Consider the following 22,239-nt stretch of genomic DNA (forward strand, 5'->3'; position numbering starts at 1 on the left):
GGTACAAAAATGCAGTGTTTGTTGAAATTTGCTTGCAAACATAATGCAATTCCTGGCTCAGTAGTGCAGTCTGCAGATAGTGGGAAACAGTGCTGAAAATGACCAAATTATCATGTGTAGAAAACAAGGCATAAAAAATACACGAGTCGTCCCAGGATTTTAAAATTTATTGTACACACTCATATATGAGTAAACCTCATGAAAATAGTCAACTTTCCTGATTCTACAATAGTATGGTGTTTCTTAAGGTAGCACTATACAGTTTTGAGCCTTAGTGTCGAATTGGCAGGGGAGAAATTTCTAATAAATAGGGATACAATAAAACTGAGCAGCAATAATAGTGTTTTACAAGTTTAAAGTATCAGATTTGAGTGGTGGTGGTTTGAAATGCATGCTTAGTGAATTCGAAAATGTGTCCAGTGCCTAGCCAGTGTGTCTGCTGGGCAGTCAATGTCATGAAATACGTACATGCTGGTTTCTAGCTCCGAAGGCTAATTTTGCATGAATTTTAAAGGTGCCTCCACTCAACTGAATTTCTGCAAAAAACCGCGTGGATGACCCTAGGATTCTTCGGTGTCGGTCAAATATCTGGTTAGTGATGCAGTAAAACAGAAAGTGTTTAATGAACTGGCATTTGCAGTTTAGTGGTAAATTTGTGTTGAAAATCACAGAAATGGCCTCGAAAACAGGTGACATTCAGACCCCTAAATTGGCTGATTTTCCATGATAAAAATATACAGCAAGTGGGTGCACCATGGCTATCCATGTATTTTTTGGAAGACATACCCCCAACAATACTGAAGATATGTTTTGTATGATTTCAGGTGTAGATGTTGTGTTAGCTGTGAGGACGGACAGTGCCCCCACCCCGGCAGCCAGTAGCCGATTTGTGAAAAACTGTAGTGTGCCCCCTTAAGGTAAAGTGTCAATTTTTCAAGTCCTGTCAAAAACATTTAATTGCATTTAAAAATGTTGCTGAACATGTCAGCATTTTATTTTCGACAATATTTCCAATGGGAAAACACTAACACCAGCATACTAAGGGCTCAAACAAAGGGAGGTAACTCAATGTCTGGTATTGGCAATTTGTTATTAATGCACATTAATGGATCTTTACAAGTTTTATTGACCATATTAACCAATTTACAACTGCTTACAAAGATTATTGTGCTAAAGCGAAAGTCCAATAGTGAAATGTAAGGTTTTTCCGGGGGGAAAATGGACAAAAACAGCATTAATATCCATACTTGTTTGCATTTTCAGTCATAGCTTATGGCCAGTGCATTTTATGCAAGTGTTCCTTCTTTGCACACAGTTCAACGGCTAAAAAACCTTGTAGAACAAAAGTCTGGAGGTGCAGGTGCAGCAGGTGCTTGCCGGTTATGGGTGGGTGAGCATGACCGCTATGGATATGCGGTGCTGCGAGCCACAGTGGCCGGCAAGCGCATACATTTCCTCGCACACCGGCTTGCGTTCTTTTTGCACTTCTTGGGTACAATGATTTTGATAGATACAATGAATGTTTCACATATATGTCACAACAAAAAGTGCATTAAGGTGGAACATTTGTCGTATGAGCCCCAATCGGTGAATAATTCTCGAAAAAAGTGCTTGGCGACAAGAGAATGCACTGGTCATCATGGTTACCCGAAGTGTATTCTGTGAAAGGTAACTGGTTTGTTGATCACGGTTGACATTGTTTTAAATCTCTGATTTCTTGTTTTTGTTTCGAGTTAAGATTGTTCTTTGTCAATCTGCACATTGCAAACAGATCTAATAACTTATTCCATAACTATGGTCCCCAGCTGAAGATGATGGCTGAGATGAATACAGTGAGTCTTTAAGTAGTGGAAGGTTTGAAACCCGTTTTCGCAAAAAGTATCTGGTTTGCTTATATTGAAAGGATTCCTTTCTTCGTGAATGATAAGTGCTCCGTTTGTCAATATGTTGTAAATTCCTGTACATCTGTGAATGCTGTTTTACTTTAATACCGAAAGCGCGTGCCAAAATAACCGTGGCTCTGCCTTTTCCAAGTGTTCGAGAATGGGTTGCTGAATGGCATAGGCCGGAAAAATTCCTTTTCCAACATGTGAATTTTGGGGCATAGTTGAAAATTGTCGAGTGCAAACTCTCACATCTGTTTGTATTGTACAGATTGCTTACATATTGAAGTGTTTCGGTATCAAAAGTACTTGATATAGTGTCTTTGAGACGGCTGCTATCCGTATTCGAAAGATGAAGGTGCTGTCCGTATGGCAAATGTTTTACGCTGTACTTTCCAATGCTTGACATGTGGTGCTGGCACACGGTAGACGCTTTTGAGCACTTTGAATGATCGTTGCTGAAACACGGAATAATGTTAGCAAGAGCCTGTGAACTTGTAATTGCCATCGTTTGATTTTATTGTCTTTAAATTTTGAAGTTCCATTCGCACACGTGTTCGAACACCACTGGCAAGCATTTTTATGTAGTTTGTTTTGTCCTGTGTGCCCACCATTTTTGAATCCAGTTTAATGTTTCTTATTTTTTTCTATAATGTTCTAAGTCTGTGTATGAAGCAGTGGTAATGTTTTATATTTGATGATTTTTTACTGTTGAAATCCCTAAGCGCTTTGCCAATTTGAGCACTTGCGTCTGTGGTGATCGAACGTATCTTGAGAATTTTCTTCTTGTCCAAGTTGTTTAGATTTTCAAGGAGTAAATGCCGTTCGCTGGATGCTATAGATTGTTGACAAGGGAAATTCTTTGAGCAGTTGTTATGAGCGCACGTTTTGCTGGCACAGTGTTTGTTTGCGATCGCTGTTGACAGCACAAGTTTCTGCTTGGTATTGTGCTCGATAACGGCTGCAAAGCTTTGTTTAGCCTTTTCAAACCCTCCCTGGGGTCTTGAAGCATATGATGTATCAAACTGTACGTCTGCTGCGGCCTCTTTACCGGAAAGCTGCAGAACTCTGTGGACATATTGCTGGTTGTGCATCATTTGGTCTTCATTTAACCGAGAAACTGTGTTAGACATGTTGTTTAATTTCCTCTGTAGCAATGCTTGAGTTGGAGCCTTTATGTTTAAGCAGGAGAGAACAAGGGATACATCCATCAGGCCAAGTTTGGACTTGAGTACTGGCAGAACAAGCATGTCATTGAGGACACCAGCTGCTGGACCGCGCGACTTCTTCATTGTGTCAGTGAGGTTAACAGGCGGCGCCTGATACTTGCAGCTGCTGCACTTCATCTGAACGGTTACACAAAGGCCTGCTCGTTTCGTGACTGCGACTTTAACACATGGTTTGCTGCATGACTGTTTGTGTACTTCTCGCACCAGGTTGTGTAAACAGTCGATGTTAACTATGATGTTTTCATCTAATTCTGCCATGTCTTCCCTTTCTTCATTTTGGGGTTGAGGTCGCAGTTGATACGGCAAAGTGGCTTCATTTATATCCTCGGCGGCGTGTCGTACGTCTTCTGCCTCACGTACAGATAGCCGTTTAGTTTGCGAATCTTCAGCGGCACTTGTCGACATATTTTGTATTTCTTGTGGGGTCTGTCTACTAAAGCCGACATGTCCCCGTTTGAACCATGACTGACTTTTCCCCCTTGATTTTTTGTAACTTCTTCGAACCTTATGGTTAGCCATTTTAATGTTTTTGCCGGTTGGTAAGTTTAGCGATGTATTCCGGTTTTGTATTTAATGTTTCGGACAGTAAATTAATTTATCACACTACATTGGAGTAAGCGATAATGCACAGTTTGATGTAAAGTTTATTTTACCTTTTAATTTAACTATATATCACAAAAGATGTTATTTTGAATAACTCAACTGTAAATCCACAATAAATGATGTTTTGAGGTTACCACCTTAAACCTGAATTCTAACAGACTAAACTCTTTCCAGACACATGTTATTAAGCTACAATTGTGTCCACTTTCACCAAACAGACCCACACTTATCAACATTCACAACATGAACAGCTGATAAGCACAGCCTAAAATGTCATCTCTCTAGCAAAAGAGCACATTTATTCTTAAACAAGCTCTCTCTTGAACAATAAGTCAGCGCTAGAACTCGGAAGTTCACAAATGACCACTGCAGGCACATAACCAGTTGTTGTTTAAGCCTTTGATTCTCACATGATATGAAAATACTTTCTTTGTATGTGCACAAGTTTGTTTAATCCCATCTGATAAGTGCCAAGGTTCTTGTTTTTCCCTGTGCTGTATCTATTTTTTGTTAATTTTTAAGATTGGCCAGTGGTCATCTCTATAACTTTTGGATTACCTCCCTTTCATTGGGAGATATTGTCACTTTAGTCCATTGTGGCAGCCAAAGCCATGTTTAATCAAATGTTTACATTACTCAAAGTACTGTGCTTGTTTGTAGAAGAAAATTCAGTGGTAGGTTTGCATAAGAAAAGGTAAATCATGTAATTAAATGGGCTTTTTTTAAATGAAAATATGTAAAAACTTTCAAAAAATTAACCTTTTTGCTATGCTTTTTGAGGATTTTTCAGCACCAATGCATTGATCAGAAGTGTTTGGCTGTTAATTATCATTTGGACATCATTTTTTAAATGATTGGGTACAAAAATGCAGTGTTTGTTGAAATTTGCTTGCAAACATAATGCAATTCCTGGCTTAGTAGTGCAGTCTGCAGATAGTGGGAAACAGTGCTGAAAATGACCAAATTATCATGTGTAGAAAACAAGGCATAAAAAATACACGAGTCGTCCCAGGATTTTAAAATTTATTGTACACACTCATATATGAGTAAACCTCATGAAAATAGTCAACTTTCCTGATTCTACCATAGTATGGTGTTTCTTAAGGTAGCACTATACAGTTTTGAGCCTTAGTGTCGAATTGGCAGGGGAGAAATTTCTAATAAATAGGGATACAATAAAACTGAGCAGCAATAATAGTGTTTTACAAGTTTAAAGTATCAGATTTGAGTGGTGGTGGTTTGAAATGCATGCTTAGTGAATTCGAAAATGTGTCCAGTGCCTAGCCAGTGTGTCTGCTGGGCAGTCAATGTCATGAAATACGTACATGCTGGTTTCTAGCTCCGAAGGTTAATTTTGCATGAATTTTAAAGGTGCCTCCACTCAACTGAATTTCTGCAAAAAAACGCGTGGATGACCCTAGGATTCTTCGGTGTCGGTCAAATATCTGGTTAGTGATGCAGTAAAACAGAAAGTGTTTAATGAACTGGCATTTGCAGTTTAGTGGTAAATTTGTGTTGAAAATCACAGAAATGGCCTCGAAAACAGGTGACATTCAGACCCCTAAATTGGCTGATTTTCCATGATAAAAATATACAGCAAGTGGGTGCACCATGGCTATCCATGTATTTTTTGGAAGACATACCCCCAACAATACTGAAGATATGTTTTGTATGATTACAGGTGTAGATGTTGTGTTAGCTGTGAGGACGGACAGTGCCCCCACCCCGGCAGCCAGTAGCCGATTTGTGAAAACTGTAGTGTGCCCCCTTAAGGTAGCACTATACAGTTTTGAGCCTTAGTGTCGAATTGGCAGGGGAGAAATTTCTAATAAATAGGGATACAATAAAACTGAGCAGCAATAATAGTGTTTTACAAGTTTAAAGTATCAGATTTGAGTGGTGGTGGTTTGAAATGCATGCTTAGTGAATTCGAAAATGTGTCCAGTGCCTAGCCAGTGTGTCTGCTGGGCAGTCAATGTCATGAAATACGTACATGCTGGTTTCTAGCTCCGAAGGCTAATTTTGCATGAATTTTAAAGGTGCCTCCACTCAACTGAATTTCTGCAAAAAAACGCGTGGATGACCCTAGGATTCTTCGGTGTCGGTCAAATATCTGGTTAGTGATGCAGTAAAACAGAAAGTGTTTAATGAACTGGCATTTGCAGTTTAGTGGTAAATTTGTGTTGAAAATCACAGAAATGGCCTCGAAAACAGGTGACATTCAGACCCCTAAATTGGCTGATTTTCCATGATAAAAATATACAGCAAGTGGGTGCACCATGGCTATCCATGTATTTTTTGGAAGACATACCCCCAACAATACTGAAGATATGTTTTGTATGATTTCAGGTGTAGATGTTGTGTTAGCTGTGAGGACGGACAGTGCCCCCACCCCGGCAGCCAGTAGCCGATTTGTGAAAAACTGTAGTGTGCCCCCTTAAGGTAAAGTGTCAATTTTTCAAGTCCTGTCAAAAACATTTAATTGCATTTAAAAATGTTGCTGAACATGTCAGCATTTTATTTTCGACAATATTTCCAATGGGAAAACACTAACACCAGCATACTAAGGGCTCAAACAAAGGGAGGTAACTCAATGTCTGGTATTGGCAATTTGTTATTAATGCACATTAATGGATCTTTACAAGTTTTATTGACCATATTAACCAATTTACAACTGCTTACAAAGATTATTGTGCTAAAGCGAAAGTCCAATAGTGAAATGTAAGGTTTTTCCGGGGGGAAAATGGACAAAAACAGCATTAATATCCATACTTGTTTGCATTTTCAGTCATAGCTTATGGCCAGTGCATTTTATGCAAGTGTCCCTTCTTTGCACACAGTTCAACGGCTAAAAAACCTTGTAGAACAAAAGTCTGGAGGTGCAGGTGCAGCAGGTGCTTGCCGGTTATGGGTGGGTGAGCATGACCGCTATGGATATGCGGTGCTGCGAGCCACAGTGGCCGGCAAGCGCATACATTTCCTCGCACACCGGCTTGCGTTCTTTTTGCACTTCTTGGGTACAATGATTTTGATAGATACAATGAATGTTTCACATATATGTCACAACAAAAAGTGCATTAAGGTGGAACATTTGTCGTATGAGCCCCAATCGGTGAATAATTCTCGAAAAAAGTGCTTGGCGACAAGAGAATGCACTGGTCATCATGGTTACCCGAAGTGTATTCTGTGAAAGGTAACTGGTTTGTTGATCACGGTTGACATTGTTTTAAATCTCTGATTTCTTGTTTTTGTTTCTAGTTAAGATTGTTCTTTGTCAATCTGCACATTGCAAACAGATCTAATAACTTATTCCATAACTATGGTCCCCAGCTGAAGATGATGGCTGAGATGAATACAGTGAGTCTTTCAGTAGTGGAAGGTTTGAAACCCGTTTTCGCAAAAAGTATCTGGTTTGCTTATATTGAAAGGATTCCTTTCTTCGTGAATGATAAGTGCTCCGTTTGTCAATATGTTGTAAATTCCTGTACATCTGTGAATGCTGTTTTACTTTAATACCGAAAGCGCGTGCCAAAATAACCGTGGCTCTGCCTTTTCCAAGTGTTCGAGAATGGGTTGCTGAATGGCATAGGCCGGAAAAATTCCTTTTCCAACATGTGAAGTTTGGAGCATAGTTGAAAATTGTCGAGTGCAAACTCTCACATCTGTTTGTATTGTACAGATTGCTTACATATTGAAGTGTTTCGGTATCAAAAGTACTTGATATAGTGTCTTTGAGACGGCTGCTATCCGTATTCGAAAGATGAAGGTGCTGTCCGTATGGCAAATGTTTTACGCTGTACTTTCCAATGCTTGACATGTGGTGCTGGCACACGGTAGACGCTTTTGAGCACTTTGAATGATCGTTGCTGAAACACGGAATAATGTTAGCAAGAGCCTGTGAACTTCTTGTTACAAAGTAATTGCCATCGTTTGATTTTATTGTCTTTAAATTTTGAAGTTCCATTCGCACACGTGTTCGAACACCACTGGCAAGCATTTTTATGTAGTTTGTTTTGTCCTGTGTGCCCAACATTTTTGAATCCAGTTTAATGTTTCTTATTTTTTTCTCTAATGTTCTATGTCTGTGTATGAAGCAGTGGTAATGTTTTATATTTGATGATTTTTTACTGTTGAAATCCCTAAGCGCTTTGCCAATTTGAGCACTTGCGTCTGTGGTGATCGAACGTATCTTGAGAATTTTCTTCTTGTCCAAGTTGTTTAGATTTTCAAGGAGTAAATGCCGTTCGCTGGATGCTATAGATTGTTGACTAGGGAAATTCTTTGAGCAGTTGTTATGAGCGCACGTTTTGCTGGCACAGTGTTTGTTTGCGATCGCTGTTGACAGCACAAGTTTCTGCTTGGTATTGTGCTCGATAACGGCTGCAAAGCTTTGTTTAGCCTTTTCAAACCCTCCCTGGGGTCTTGAAGCATATGATGTATCAAACTGTACGTCTGCTGCGGCCTCTTTACCGGAAAGCTGCAGAACTCTGTGGACATATTGCTGGTTGTGCATCATTTGGTCTTCATTTAACCGAGAAACTGTGTTAGACATGTTGTTTAATTTCCTCTGTAGCAATGCTTGAGTTGGAGCCTTTATGTTTAAGCAGGAGAGAACAAGGGATACATCCATCAGGCCAAGTTTGGACTTGAGTACTGGCAGAACAAGCATGTCATTGAGGACACCAGCTGCTGGACCGCGCGACTTCTTCATTGTGTCAGTGAGGTTAACAGGCGGCGCCTGATACTTGCAGCTGCTGCACTTCATCTGAACGGTTACACAAAGGCCTGCTCGTTTCGTGACTGCGACTTTAACACATGGTTTGCTGCATGACTGTTTGTGTACTTCTCGCACCAGGTTGTGTAAACAGTCGATGTTAACTATGATGTTTTCATCTAATTCTGCCATGTCTTCCCTTTCTTCATTTTGGGGTTGAGGTCGCAGTTGATACGGCAAAGTGGCTCCATTTATATCCTCGGCGGCGTGTCGTACGTCTTCTGCCTCACGTACAGATAGCCGTTTAGTTTGCGAATCTTCAGCGGCACTTGTCGACATATTTTGTATTTCTTGTGGGGTCTGTCTACTAAAGCCGACATGTCCCCGTTTGAACCATGACTGACTTTTCCCCCTTGATTTTTTGTAACTTCTTCGAACCTTATGGTTAGCCATTTTAATGTTTTTGCCGGTTGGTAAGTTTAGCGATGTATTCCGGTTTTGTATTTAATGTTTCGGACAGTAAATTAATTTATCACACTACATTGGAGTAAGCGATAATGCACAGTTTGATGTAAAGTTTATTTTACCTTTTAATTTAACTATATATCACAAAAGATGTTATTTTGAATAACTCAACTGTAAATCCACAATAAATGATGTTTTGAGGTTACCACCTTAAACCTGAATTCTAACAGACTAAACTCTTTCCAGACACATGTTATTAAGCTACAATTGTGTCCACTTTCACCAAACAGACCCACACTTATCAACATTCACAACATGAACAGCTGATAAGCACAGCCTAAAATGTCATCTCTCTAGCAAAAGAGCACATTTATTCTTAAACAAGCTCTCTCTTGAACAATAAGTCAGCGCTAGAACTCGGAAGTTCACAAATGACCACTGCAGGCACATAACCAGTTGTTGTTTAAGCCTTTGATTCTCACATGATATGAAAATACTTTCTTTGTATGTGCACAAGTTTGTTTAATCCCATCTGATAAGTGCCAAGGTTCTTGTTTATCCCTGTGCTGTATCTATTTTTTGTTAATTTTTAAGATTGGCCAGTGGTCATCTCTATAACTTTTGGATTACCTCCCTTTCATTGGGAGATATTGTCACTTTAGTCCATTGTGGCAGCCAAAGCCATGTTTAATCAAATGTTTACATTACTCAAAGTACTGTGCTTGTTTGTAGAAGAAAATTCAGTGGTAGGTTTGCATAAGAAAAGGTAAATCATGTAATTAAATGGGCTTTTTTTAAATGAAAATATGTAAAAACTTTCAAAAAATTAACCTTTTTGCTATGCTTTTTGAGGATTTTTCAGCACCAATGCATTGATCAGAAGTGTTTGGCTGTTAATTATCATTTGGACATCATTTTTTAAATGATTGGGTACAAAAATGCAGTGTTTGTTGAAATTTGCTTGCAAACATAATGCAATTCCTGGCTCAGTAGTGCAGTCTGCAGATAGTGGGAAACAGTGCTGAAAATGACCAAATTATCATGTGTAGAAAACAAGGCATAAAAAATACACGAGTCGTCCCAGGATTTTAAAATGTATTGTACACACTCATATATGAGTAAACCTCATGAAAATAGTCAACTTTCCTGATTCTACCATAGTATGGTGTTTCTTAAGGTAGCACTATACAGTTTTGAGCCTTAGTGTCGAATTGGCAGGGGAGAAATTTCTAATAAATAGGGATACAATAAAACTGAGCAGCAATAATAGTGTTTTACAAGTTTAAAGTATCAGATTTGAGTGGTGGTGGTTTGAAATGCATGCTTAGTGAATTCGAAAATGTGTCCAGTGCCTAGCCAGTGTGTCTGCTGGGCAGTCAATGTCATGAAATACGTACATGCTGGTTTCTAGCTCCGAAGGCTAATTTTGCATGAATTTTAAAGGTGCCTCCACTCAACTGAATTTCTGCAAAAAAACGCGTGGATGACCCTAGGATTCTTCGGTGTCGGTCAAATATCTGGTTAGTGATGCAGTAAAACAGAAAGTGTTTAATGAACTGGCATTTGCAGTTTAGTGGTAAATTTGTGTTGAAAATCACAGAAATGGCCTCGAAAACAGGTGACATTCAGACCCCTAAATTGGCTGATTTTCCATGATAAAAATATACAGCAAGTGGGTGCACCATGGCTATCCATGTATTTTTTGGAAGACATACCCCCAACAATACTGAAGATATGTTTTGTATGATTTCAGGTGTAGATGTTGTGTTAGCTGTGAGGACGGACAGTGCCCCCACCCCGGCAGCCAGTAGCCGATTTGTGAAAAACTGTAGTGTGCCCCCTTAAGGTAAAGTGTCAATTTTTCAAGTCCTGTCAAAAACATTTAATTGCATTTAAAAATGTTGCTGAAAATGTCAGCATTTTATTTTCGACAATATTTCCAATGGGAAAACACTAACACCAGCATACTAAGGGCTCAAACAAAGGGAGGTAACTCAATGTCTGGTATTGGCAATTTGTTATTAATGCACATTAATGGATCTTTACAAGTTTTATTGACCATATTAACCAATTTACAACTGCTTACAAAGATTATTGTGCTAAAGCGAAAGTCCAATAGTGAAATGTAAGGTTTTTCCGGGGGGAAAATGGACAAAAACAGCATTAATATCCATACTTGTTTGCATTTTCAGTCATAGCTTATGGCCAGTGCATTTTATGCAAGTGTCCCTTCTTTGCACACAGTTCAACGGCTAAAAAACCTTGTAGAACAAAAGTCTGGAGGTGCAGGTGCAGCAGGTGCTTGCCGGTTATGGGTGGGTGAGCATGACCGCTATGGATATGCGGTGCTGCGAGCCACAGTGGCCGGCAAGCGCATACATTTCCTCGCACACCGGCTTGCGTTCTTTTTGCACTTCTTGGGTACAATGATTTTGATAGATACAATGAATGTTTCACATATATGTCACAACAAAAAGTGCATTAAGGTGGAACATTTGTCGTATGAGCCCCAATCGGTGAATAATTCTCGAAAAAAGTGCTTGGCGACAAGAGAATGCACTGGTCATCATGGTTACCCGAAGTGTATTCTGTGAAAGGTAACTGGTTTGTTGATCACGGTTGACATTGTTTTAAATCTCTGATTTCTTGTTTTTGTTTCTAGTTAAGATTGTTCTTTGTCAATCTGCACATTGCAAACAGATCTAATAACTTATTCCATAACTATGGTCCCCAGCTGAAGATGATGGCTGAGATGAATACAGTGAGTCTTTCAGTAGTGGAAGGTTTGAAACCCGTTTTCGCAAAAAGTATCTGGTGTGCTTATATTGAAAGGATTCCTTTCTTCGTGAATGATAAGTGCTCCGTTTGTCAATATGTTGTAAATTCCTGTACATCTGTGAATGCTGTTTTACTTTAATACCGAAAGCGCGTGCCAAAATAACCGTGGCTCTGCCTTTTCCAAGTGTTCGAGAATGGGTTGCTGAATGGCATAGGCCGGAAAAATTCCTTTTCCAACATGTGAATTTTGGGGCATAGTTGAAAATTGTCGAGTGCAAACTCTCACATCTGTTTGTATTGTACAGATTGCTTACATATTGAAGTGTTTCGGTATCAAAAGTACTTGATATAGTGTCTTTGAGACGGCTGCTATCCGTATTCGAAAGATGAAGGTGCTGTCCGTATGGCAAATGTTTTACGCTGTACTTTCCAATGCTTGACATGTGGTGCTGGCACACGGTAGACGCTTTTGAGCACTTTGAATGATCGTTGCTGAAACACGGAATAATGTTAGCAAGAGCCTGTGAACTTCTTGTTACAAAGTAATTGCCATCGTTTGATTTTATTGTCTTTAAATTTTGAAGTTCCATTCGCACACGTGTTCGAACACCACTGGCAAGCATTTTTATGTAGTTTGTTTTGTCCTGTGTGCCCAACATTTTTGAATCCAGTTTAATGTTTCTTATTTTTTTCTCTAATGTTCTAAGTCTGTGTATGAAGCAGTGGTAATGTTTTATATTTGATGATTTTTTACTGTTGAAATCCCTAAGCGCTTTGCCAATTTGAGCACTTGCGTCTGTGGTGATCGAACGTATCTTGAGAATTTTCTTCTTGTCCAAGTTGTTTAGATTTTCAAGGAGTAAATGCCGTTCGCTGGATGCTATAGATTGTTGACTAGGGAAATTCTTTGAGCAGTTGTTATGAGCGCACGTTTTGCTGGCACAGTGTTTGTTTGCGATCGCTGTTGACAGCACAAGTTTCTGCTTGGTATTGTGCTCGATAACGGCTGCAAAGCTTTGTTTAGCCTTTTCAAACCCTCCCTGGGGTCTTGAAGCATATGATGTATCAAACTGTACGTCTGCTGCGGCCTCTTTACCGGAAAGCTGCAGAACTCTGTGGACATATTGCTGGTTGTGCATCATTTGGTCTTCATTTAACCGAGAAACTGTGTTAGACATGTTGTTTAATTTCCTCTGTAGCAATGCTTGAGTTGGAGCCTTTATGTTTAAGCAGGAGAGAACAAGGGATACATCCATCAGGCCAAGTTTGGACTTGAGTACTGGCAGAACAAGCATGTCATTGAGGACACCAGCTGCTGGACCGCGCGACTTCTTCATTGTGTCAGTGAGGTTAACAGGCGGCGCCTGATACTTGCAGCTGCTGCACTTCATCTGAACGGTTACACAAAGGCCTGCTCGTTTCGTGACTGCGACTTTAACACATGGTTTGCTGCATGACTGTTTGTGTACTTCTCGCACCAGGTTGTGTAAACAGTCGATGTTAACTATGATGTTTTCATCTAATTCTGCCATGTCTTCCCTTTCTTCATTTTGGGGTTGAGGTCGCAGTTGATACGGCAAAGTGGCTCCATTTATATCCTCGGCGGCGTGTCGTACGTCTTCTGCCTCACGTACAGATAGCCGTTTAGTTTGCGAATCTTCAGCGGCACTTGTCGACATATTTTGTATTTCTTGTGGGGTCTGTCTACTAAAGCCGACATGTCCCCGTTTGAACCATGACTGACTTTTCCCCCTTGATTTTTTGTAACTTCTTCGAACCTTATGGTTAGCCATTTTAATGTTTTTGCCGGTTGGTAAGTTTAGCGATGTATTCCGGTTTTGTATTTAATGTTTCGGACAGTAAATTAATTTATCACACTACATTGGAGTAAGCGATAATGCACAGTTTGATGTAAAGTTTATTTTACCTTTTAATTTAACTATATATCACAAAAGATGTTATTTTGAATAACTCAACTGTAAATCCACAATAAATGATGTTTTGAGGTTACCACCTTAAACCTGAATTCTAACAGACTAAACTCTTTCCAGACACATGGTATTAAGCTACAATTGTGTCCACTTTCACCAAACAGACCCACACTTATCAACATTCACAACATGAACAGCTGATAAGCACAGCCTAAAATGTCATCTCTCTAGCAAAAGAGCACATTTATTCTTAAACAAGCTCTCTCTTGAACAATAAGTCAGCGCTAGAACTCGGAAGTTCACAAATGACCACTGCAGGCACATAACCAGTTGTTGTTTAAGCCTTTGATTCTCACATGATATGAAAATACTTTCTTTGTATGTGCACAAGTTTGTTTAATCCCATCTGATAAGTGCCAAGGTTCTTGTTTTTCCCTGTGCTGTATCTATTTTTTGTTAATTTTTAAGATTGGCCAGTGGTCATCTCTATAACTTTTGGATTACCTCCCTTTCATTGGGAGATATTGTCACTTTAGTCCATTGTGGCAGCCAAAGCCATGTTTAATCAAATGTTTACATTACTCAAAGTACTGTGCTTGTTTGTAGAAGAAAATTCAGTGGTAGGTTTGCATAAGAAAAGGTAAATCATGTAATTAAATGGGCTTTTTTTAAATGAAAATATGTAAAAACTTTCAAAAAATTAACCTTTTTGCTATGCTTTTTGAGGATTTTTCAGCACCAATGCATTGATCAGAAGTGTTTGGCTGTTAATTATCATTTGGACATCATTTTTTAAATGATTGGGTACAAAAATGCAGTGTTTGTTGAAATTTGCTTGCAAACATAATGCAATTCCTGGCTCAGTAGTGCAGTCTGCAGATAGTGGGAAACAGTGCTGAAAATGACCAAATTATCATGTGTAGAAAACAAGGCATAAAAAATACACGAGTCGTCCCAGGATTTTAAAATTTATTGTACACACTCATATATGAGTAAACCTCATGAAAATAGTCAACTTTCCTGATTCTACCATAGTATGGTGTTTCTTAAGGTAAAGTGTCAATTTTTCAAGTCCTGTCAAAAACATTTAATTGCATTTAAAAATGTTGCTGAACATGTCAGCATTTTATTTTCGACAATATTTCCAATGGGAAAACACTAACACCAGCATACTAAGGGCTCAAACAAAGGGAGGTAACTCAATGTCTGGTATTGGCAATTTGTTATTAATGCACATTAATGGATCTTTACAAGTTTTATTGACCATATTAACCAATTTACAACTGCTTACAAAGATTATTGTGCTAAAGCGAAAGTCCAATAGTGAAATGTAAGGTTTTTCCGGGGGGAAAATGGACAAAAACAGCATTAATATCCATACTTGTTTGCATTTTCAGTCATAGCTTATGGCCAGTGCATTTTATGCAAGTGTCCCTTCTTTGCACACAGTTCAACGGCTAAAAAACCTTGTAGAACAAAAGTCTGGAGGTGCAGGTGCAGCAGGTGCTTGCCGGTTATGGGTGGGTGAGCATGACCGCTATGGATATGCGGTGCTGCGAGCCACAGTGGCCGGCAAGCGCATACATTTCCTCGCACACCGGCTTGCGTTCTTTTTGCACTTCTTGGGTACAATGATTTTGATAGATACAATGAATGTTTCACATATATGTCACAACAAAAAGTGCATTAAGGTGGAACATTTGTCGTATGAGCCCCAATCGGTGAATAATTCTCGAAAAAAGTGCTTGGCGACAAGAGAATGCACTGGTCATCATGGTTACCCGAAGTGTATTCTGTGAAAGGTAACTGGTTTGTTGATCACGGTTGACATTGTTTTAAATCTCTGATTTCTTGTTTTTGTTTCTAGTTAAGATTGTTCTTTGTCAATCTGCACATTGCAAACAGATCTAATAACTTATTCCATAACTATGGTCCCCAGCTGAAGATGATGGCTGAGATGAATACAGTGAGTCTTTCAGTAGTGGAAGGTTTGAAACCCGTTTTCGCAAAAAGTATCTGGTTTGCTTATATTGAAAGGATTCCTTTCTTCGTGAATGATAAGTGCTCCGTTTGTCAATATGTTGTAAATTCCTGTACATCTGTGAATGCTGTTTTACTTTAATACCGAAAGCGCGTGCCAAAATAACCGTGGCTCTGCCTTTTCCAAGTGTTCGAGAATGGGTTGCTGAATGGCATAGGCCGGAAAAATTCCTTTTCCAACATGTGAATTTTGGGGCATAGTTGAAAATTGTCGAGTGCAAACTCTCACATCTGTTTGTATTGTACAGATTGCTTACATATTGAAGTGTTTCGGTATCAAAAGTACTTGATATAGTGTCTTTGAGACGGCTGCTATCCGTATTCGAAAGATGAAGGTGCTGTCCGTATGGCAAATGTTTTACGCTGTACTTTCCAATGCTTGACATGTGGTGCTGGCACACGGTAGACGCTTTTGAGCACTTTGAATGATCGTTGCTGAAACACGGAATAATGTTAGCAAGAGCCTGTGAACTTCTTGTTACAAAGTAATTGCCATCGTTTGATTTTATTGTCTTTAAATTTTGAAGTTCCATTCGCACACGTGTTCGAACACCACTGGCAAGCATTTTTATGTAGTTTGTTTTGTCCTGTGTGCCCAACATTTTTGAATCCAGTTTAATGTTTCTTATTTTTTTCTCTAATGTTCTAAGTCTGTGTATGAAGCAGTGGTAATGTTTTATATTTGATGATTTTTTACTGTTGAAATCCCTAAGCGCTTTGCCAATTTGAGCACTTGCGTCTGTGGTGATCGAACGTATCTTGAGAATTTTCTTCTTGTCCAAGTTGTTTAGATTTTCAAGGAGTAAATGCCGTTCGCTGGATGCTATAGATTGTTGACTAGGGAAATTCTTTGAGCAGTTGTTATGAGCGCACGTTTTGCTGGCACAGTGTTTGTTTGCGATCGCTGTTGACAGCACAAGTTTCTGCTTGGTATTGTGCTCGATAACGGCTGCAAAGCTTTGTTTAGCCTTTTCAAACCCTCCCTGGGGTCTTGAAGCATATGATGTATCAAACTGTACGTCTGCTGCGGCCTCTTTACCGGAAAGCTGCAGAACTCTGTGGACATATTGCTGGTTGTGCATCATTTGGTCTTCATTTAACCGAGAAACTGTGTTAGACATGTTGTTTAATTTCCTCTGTAGCAATGCTTGAGTTGGAGCCTTTATGTTTAAGCAGGAGAGAACAAGGGATACATCCATCAGGCCAAGTTTGGACTTGAGTACTGGCAGAACAAGCATGTCATTGAGGACACCAGCTGCTGGACCGCGCGACTTCTTCATTGTGTCAGTGAGGTTAACAGGCGGCGCCTGATACTTGCAGCTGCTGCACTTCATCTGAACGGTTACACAAAGGCCTGCTCGTTTCGTGACTGCGACTTTAACACATGGTTTGCTGCATGACTGTTTGTGTACTTCTCGCACCAGGTTGTGTAAACAGTCGATGTTAACTATGATGTTTTCATCTAATTCTGCCATGTCTTCCCTTTCTTCATTTTGGGGTTGAGGTCGCAGTTGATACGGCAAAGTGGCTCCATTTATATCCTCGGCGGCGTGTCGTACGTCTTCTGCCTCACGTACAGATAGCCGTTTAGTTTGCGAATCTTCAGCGGCACTTGTCGACATATTTTGTATTTCTTGTGGGGTCTGTCTACTAAAGCCGACATGTCCCCGTTTGAACCATGACTGACTTTTCCCCCTTGATTTTTTGTAACTTCTTCGAACCTTATGGTTAGCCATTTTAATGTTTTTGCCGGTTGGTAAGTTTAGCGATGTATTCCGGTTTTGTATTTAATGTTTCGGACAGTAAATTAATTTATCACACTACATTGGAGTAAGCGATAATGCACAGTTTGATGTAAAGTTTATTTTACCTTTTAATTTAACTATATATCACAAAAGATGTTATTTTGAATAACTCAACTGTAAATCCACAATAAATGATGTTTTGAGGTTACCACCTTAAACCTGAATTCTAACAGACTAAACTCTTTCCAGACACATGTTATTAAGCTACAATTGTGTCCACTTTCACCAAACAGACCCACACTTATCAACATTCACAACATGAACAGCTGATAAGCACAGCCTAAAATGTCATCTCTCTAGCAAAAGAGCACATTTATTCTTAAACAAGCTCTCTCTTGAACAATAAGTCAGCGCTAGAACTCGGAAGTTCACAAATGACCACTGCAGGCACATAACCAGTTGTTGTTTAAGCCTTTGATTCTCACATGATATGAAAATACTTTCTTTGTATGTGCACAAGTTTGTTTAATCCCATCTGATAAGTGCCAAGGTTCTTGTTTTTCCCTGTGCTGTATCTATTTTTTGTTAATTTTTAAGATTGGCCAGTGGTCATCTATATAACTTTTGGATTACCTCCCTTTCATTGGGAGATATTGTCACTTTAGTCCATTGTGGCAGCCAAAGCCATGTTTAATCAAATGTTTACATTACTCAAAGTACTGTGCTTGTTTGTAGAAGAAAATTCAGTGGTAGGTTTGCATAAGAAAAGGTAAATCATGTAATTAAATGGGCTTTTTTTAAATGAAAATATGTAAAAACTTTCAAAAAATTAACCTTTTTGCTATGCTTTTTGAGGATTTTTCAGCACCAATGCATTGATCAGAAGTGTTTGGCTGTTAATTATCATTTGGACATCATTTTTTAAATGATTGGGTACAAAAATGCAGTGTTTGTTGAAATTTGCTTGCAAACATAATGCAATTCCTGGCTCAGTAGTGCAGTCTGCAGATAGTGGGAAACAGTGCTGAAAATGACCAAATTATCATGTGTAGAAAACAAGGCATAAAATATACACGAGTCGTCCCAGGATTTTAAAATTTATTGTACACACTCATATATGAGTAAACCTCATGAAAATAGTCAACTTTCCTGATTCTACCATAGTATGGTGTTTCTTAAGGTAGCACTATACAGTTTTGAGCCTTAGTGTCGAATTGGCAGGGGAGAAATTTCTAATAAATAGGGATACAATAAAACTGAGCAGCAATAATAGTGTTTTACAAGTTTAAAGTATCAGATTTGAGTGGTGGTGGTTTGAAATGCATGCTTAGTGAATTCGAAAATGTGTCCAGTGCCTAGCCAGTGTGTCTGCTGGGCAGTCAATGTCATGAAATACGTACATGCTGGTTTCTAGCTCCGAAGGCTAATTTTGCATGAATTTTAAAGGTGCCTCCACTCAACTGAATTTCTGCAAAAAACCGCGTGGATGACCCTAGGATTCTTCGGTGTCGGTCAAATATCTGGTTAGTGATGCAGTAAAACAGAAAGTGTTTAATGAACTGGCATTTGCAGTTTAGTGGTAAATTTGTGTTGAAAATCACAGAAATGGCCTCGAAAACAGGTGACATTCAGACCCCTAAATTGGCTGATTTTCCATGATAAAAATATACAGCAAGTGGGTGCACCATGGCTATCCATGTATTTTTTGGAAGACATACCCCCAACAATACTGAAGATATGTTTTGTATGATTTCAGGTGTAGATGTTGTGTTAGCTGTGAGGACGGACAGTGCCCCCACCCCGGCAGCCAGTAGCCGATTTGTGAAAAACTGTAGTGTGCCCCCTTAAGGTAAAGTGTCAATTTTTCAAGTCCTGTCAAAAACATTTGATTGCATTTAAAAATGTTGCTGAACATGTCAGCATTTTATTTTCGACAATATTTACAATGGGAAAACACTAACACCAGCATACTAAGGGCTCAAACAAAGGGAGGTAACTCAATGTCTGGTATTGGCAATTTGTTATTAATGCACATTAATGGATCTTTACAAGTTTTATTGACCATATTAACCAATTTACAACTGCTTACAAAGATTATTGTGCTAAAGCGAAAGTCCAATAGTGAAATGTAAGGTTTTTCCGGGGGGAAAATGGACAAAAACAGCATTAATATCCATACTTGTTTGCATTTTCAGTCATAGCTTATGGCCAGTGCATTTTATGCAAGTGTCCCTTCTTTGCACACAGTTCAACGGCTAAAAAACCTTGTAGAACAAAAGTCTGGAGGTGCAGGTGCAGCAGGTGCTTGCCGGTTATGGGTGGGTGAGCATGACCGCTATGGATATGCGGTGCTGCGAGCCACAGTGGCCGGCAAGCGCATACATTTCCTCGCACACCGGCTTGCGTTCTTTTTGCACTTCTTGGGTACAATGATTTTGATAGATACAATGAATGTTTCACATATATGTCACAACAAAAAGTGCATTAAGGTGGAACGTTTGTCGTATGAGCCCCAATCGGTGAATAATTCTCGAAAAAAGTGCTTGGCGACAAGAGAATGCACTGGTCATCATGGTTACCCGAAGTGTATTCTGTGAAAGGTAACTGGTTTGTTGATCACGGTTGACATTGTTTTAAATCTCTGATTTCTTGTTTTTGTTTCTAGTTAAGATTGTTCTTTGTCAATCTGCACATTGCAAACAGATCTAATAACTTATTCCATAACTATGGTCCCCAGCTGAAGATGATGGCTGAGATGAATACAGTGAGTCTTTCAGTAGTGGAAGGTTTGAAACCCGTTTTCGCAAAAAGTATCTGGTTTGCTTATATTGAAAGGATTCCTTTCTTCGTGAATGATAAGTGCTCCGTTTGTCAATATGTTGTAAATTCCTGTACATCTGTGAATGCTGTTTTACTTTAATACCGAAAGCGCGTGCCAAAATAACCGTGGCTCTGCCTTTTCCAAGTGTTCGAGAATGGGTTGCTGAATGGCATAGGCCGGAAAAATTCCTTTTCCAACATGTGAATTTTGGGGCATAGTTGAAAATTGTCGAGTGCAAACTCTCACATCTGTTTGTATTGTACAGATTGCTTACATATTGAAGTGTTTCGGTATCAAAAGTACTTGATATAGTGTCTTTGAGACGGCTGCTATCCGTATTCGAAAGATGAAGGTGCTGTCCGTATGGCAAATGTTTTACGCTGTACTTTCCAATGCTTGACATGTGGTGCTGGCACACGGTAGACGCTTTTGAGCACTTTGAATGATCGTTGCTGAAACACGGAATAATGTTAGCAAGAGCCTGTGAACTTCTTGTTACAAAGTAATTGCCATCGTTTGATTTTATTGTCTTTAAATTTTGAAGTTCCATTCGCACACGTGTTCGAACACCACTGGCAAGCATTTTTATGTAGTTTGTTTTATCCTGTGTGCCCAACATTTTTGAATCCAGTTTAATGTTTCTTATTTTTTTCTCTAATGTTCTAAGTCTGTGTATGAAGCAGTGGTAATGTTTTATATTTGATGATTTTTTACTGTTGAAATCCCTAAGCGCTTTGCCAATTTGAGCACTTGCGTCTGTGGTGATCGAACGTATCTTGAGAATTTTCTTCTTGTCCAAGTTGTTTAGATTTTCAAGGAGTAAATGCCGTTCGCTGGATGCTATAGATTGTTGACTAGGGAAATTCTTTGAGCAGTTGTTATGAGCGCACGTTTTGCTGGCACAGTGTTTGTTTGCGATCGCTGTTGACAGCACAAGTTTCTGCTTGGTATTGTGCTCGATAACGGCTGCAAAGCTTTGTTTAGCCTTTTCAAACCCTCCCTGGGGTCTTGAAGCATATGATGTATCAAACTGTACGTCTGCTGCGGCCTCTTTACCGGAAAGCTGCAGAACTCTGTGGACATATTGCTGGTTGTGCATCATTTGGTCTTCATTTAACCGAGAAACTGTGTTAGACATGTTGTTTAATTTCCTCTGTAGCAATGCTTGAGTTGGAGCCTTTATGTTTAAGCAGGAGAGAACAAGGGATACATCCATCAGGCCAAGTTTGGACTTGAGTACTGGCAGAACAAGCATGTCATTGAGGACACCAGCTGCTGGACCGCGCGACTTCTTCATTGTGTCAGTGAGGTTAACAGGCGGCGCCTGATACTTGCAGCTGCTGCACTTCATCTGAACGGTTACACAAAGGCCTGCTCGTTTCGTGACTGCGACTTTAACACATGGTTTGCTGCATGACTGTTTGTGTACTTCTCGCACCAGGTTGTGTAAACAGTCGATGTTAACTATGATGTTTTCATCTAATTCTGCCATGTCTTCCCTTTCTTCATTTTGGGGTTGAGGTCGCAGTTGATACGGCAAAGTGGCTCCATTTATATCCTCGGCGGCGTGTCGTACGTCTTCTGCCTCACGTACAGATAGCCGTTTAGTTTGCGAATCTTCAGCGGCACTTGTCGACATATTTTGTATTTCTTGTGGGGTCTGTCTACTAAAGCCGACATGTCCCCGTTTGAACCATGACTGACTTTTCCCCCTTGATTTTTTGTAACTTCTTCGAACTTTATGGTTAGCCATTTTAATGTTTTTGCCGGTTGGTAAGTTTAGCGATGTATTCCGGTTTTGTATTTAATGTTTCGGACAGTAAATTAATTTATCACACTACATTGGAGTAAGCGATAATGCACAGTTTGATGTAAAGTTTATTTTACCTTTTAATTTAACTATATATCACAAAAGATGTTATTTTGAATAACTCAACTGTAAATCCACAATAAATGATGTTTTGAGGTTACCACCTTAAACCTGAATTCTAACAGACTAAACTCTTTCCAGACACATGTTATTAAGCTAC

General features: G+C 39.4%; 1 long non-coding RNA gene across 1 annotated transcript in view; it reads left to right on the forward strand.

Annotated features, from left to right (window-relative positions):
• The window catches only part of LOC127877513 (uncharacterized), a 47,732-nt gene extending 27,879 nt beyond the window's left edge, over positions 1–19,853 (forward strand). The window contains exons 3-7 of the long non-coding RNA XR_008048473.1: positions 825–917; positions 6,065–6,157; positions 10,648–10,740; positions 19,145–19,237; positions 19,584–19,853. This is a non-coding gene — a long non-coding RNA (uncharacterized LOC127877513). The remainder of the gene's footprint in view (positions 1–824; positions 918–6,064; positions 6,158–10,647; positions 10,741–19,144; positions 19,238–19,583) is intronic.
• The last annotated feature ends 2,386 nt before the right edge of the window (positions 19,854–22,239 follow it).

This window comes from Dreissena polymorpha, chromosome 4 (assembly GCF_020536995.1).
Source record: "Dreissena polymorpha isolate Duluth1 chromosome 4, UMN_Dpol_1.0, whole genome shotgun sequence".
NCBI classification, from domain to species: Eukaryota; Metazoa; Mollusca; class Bivalvia; order Myida; family Dreissenidae; genus Dreissena; species Dreissena polymorpha.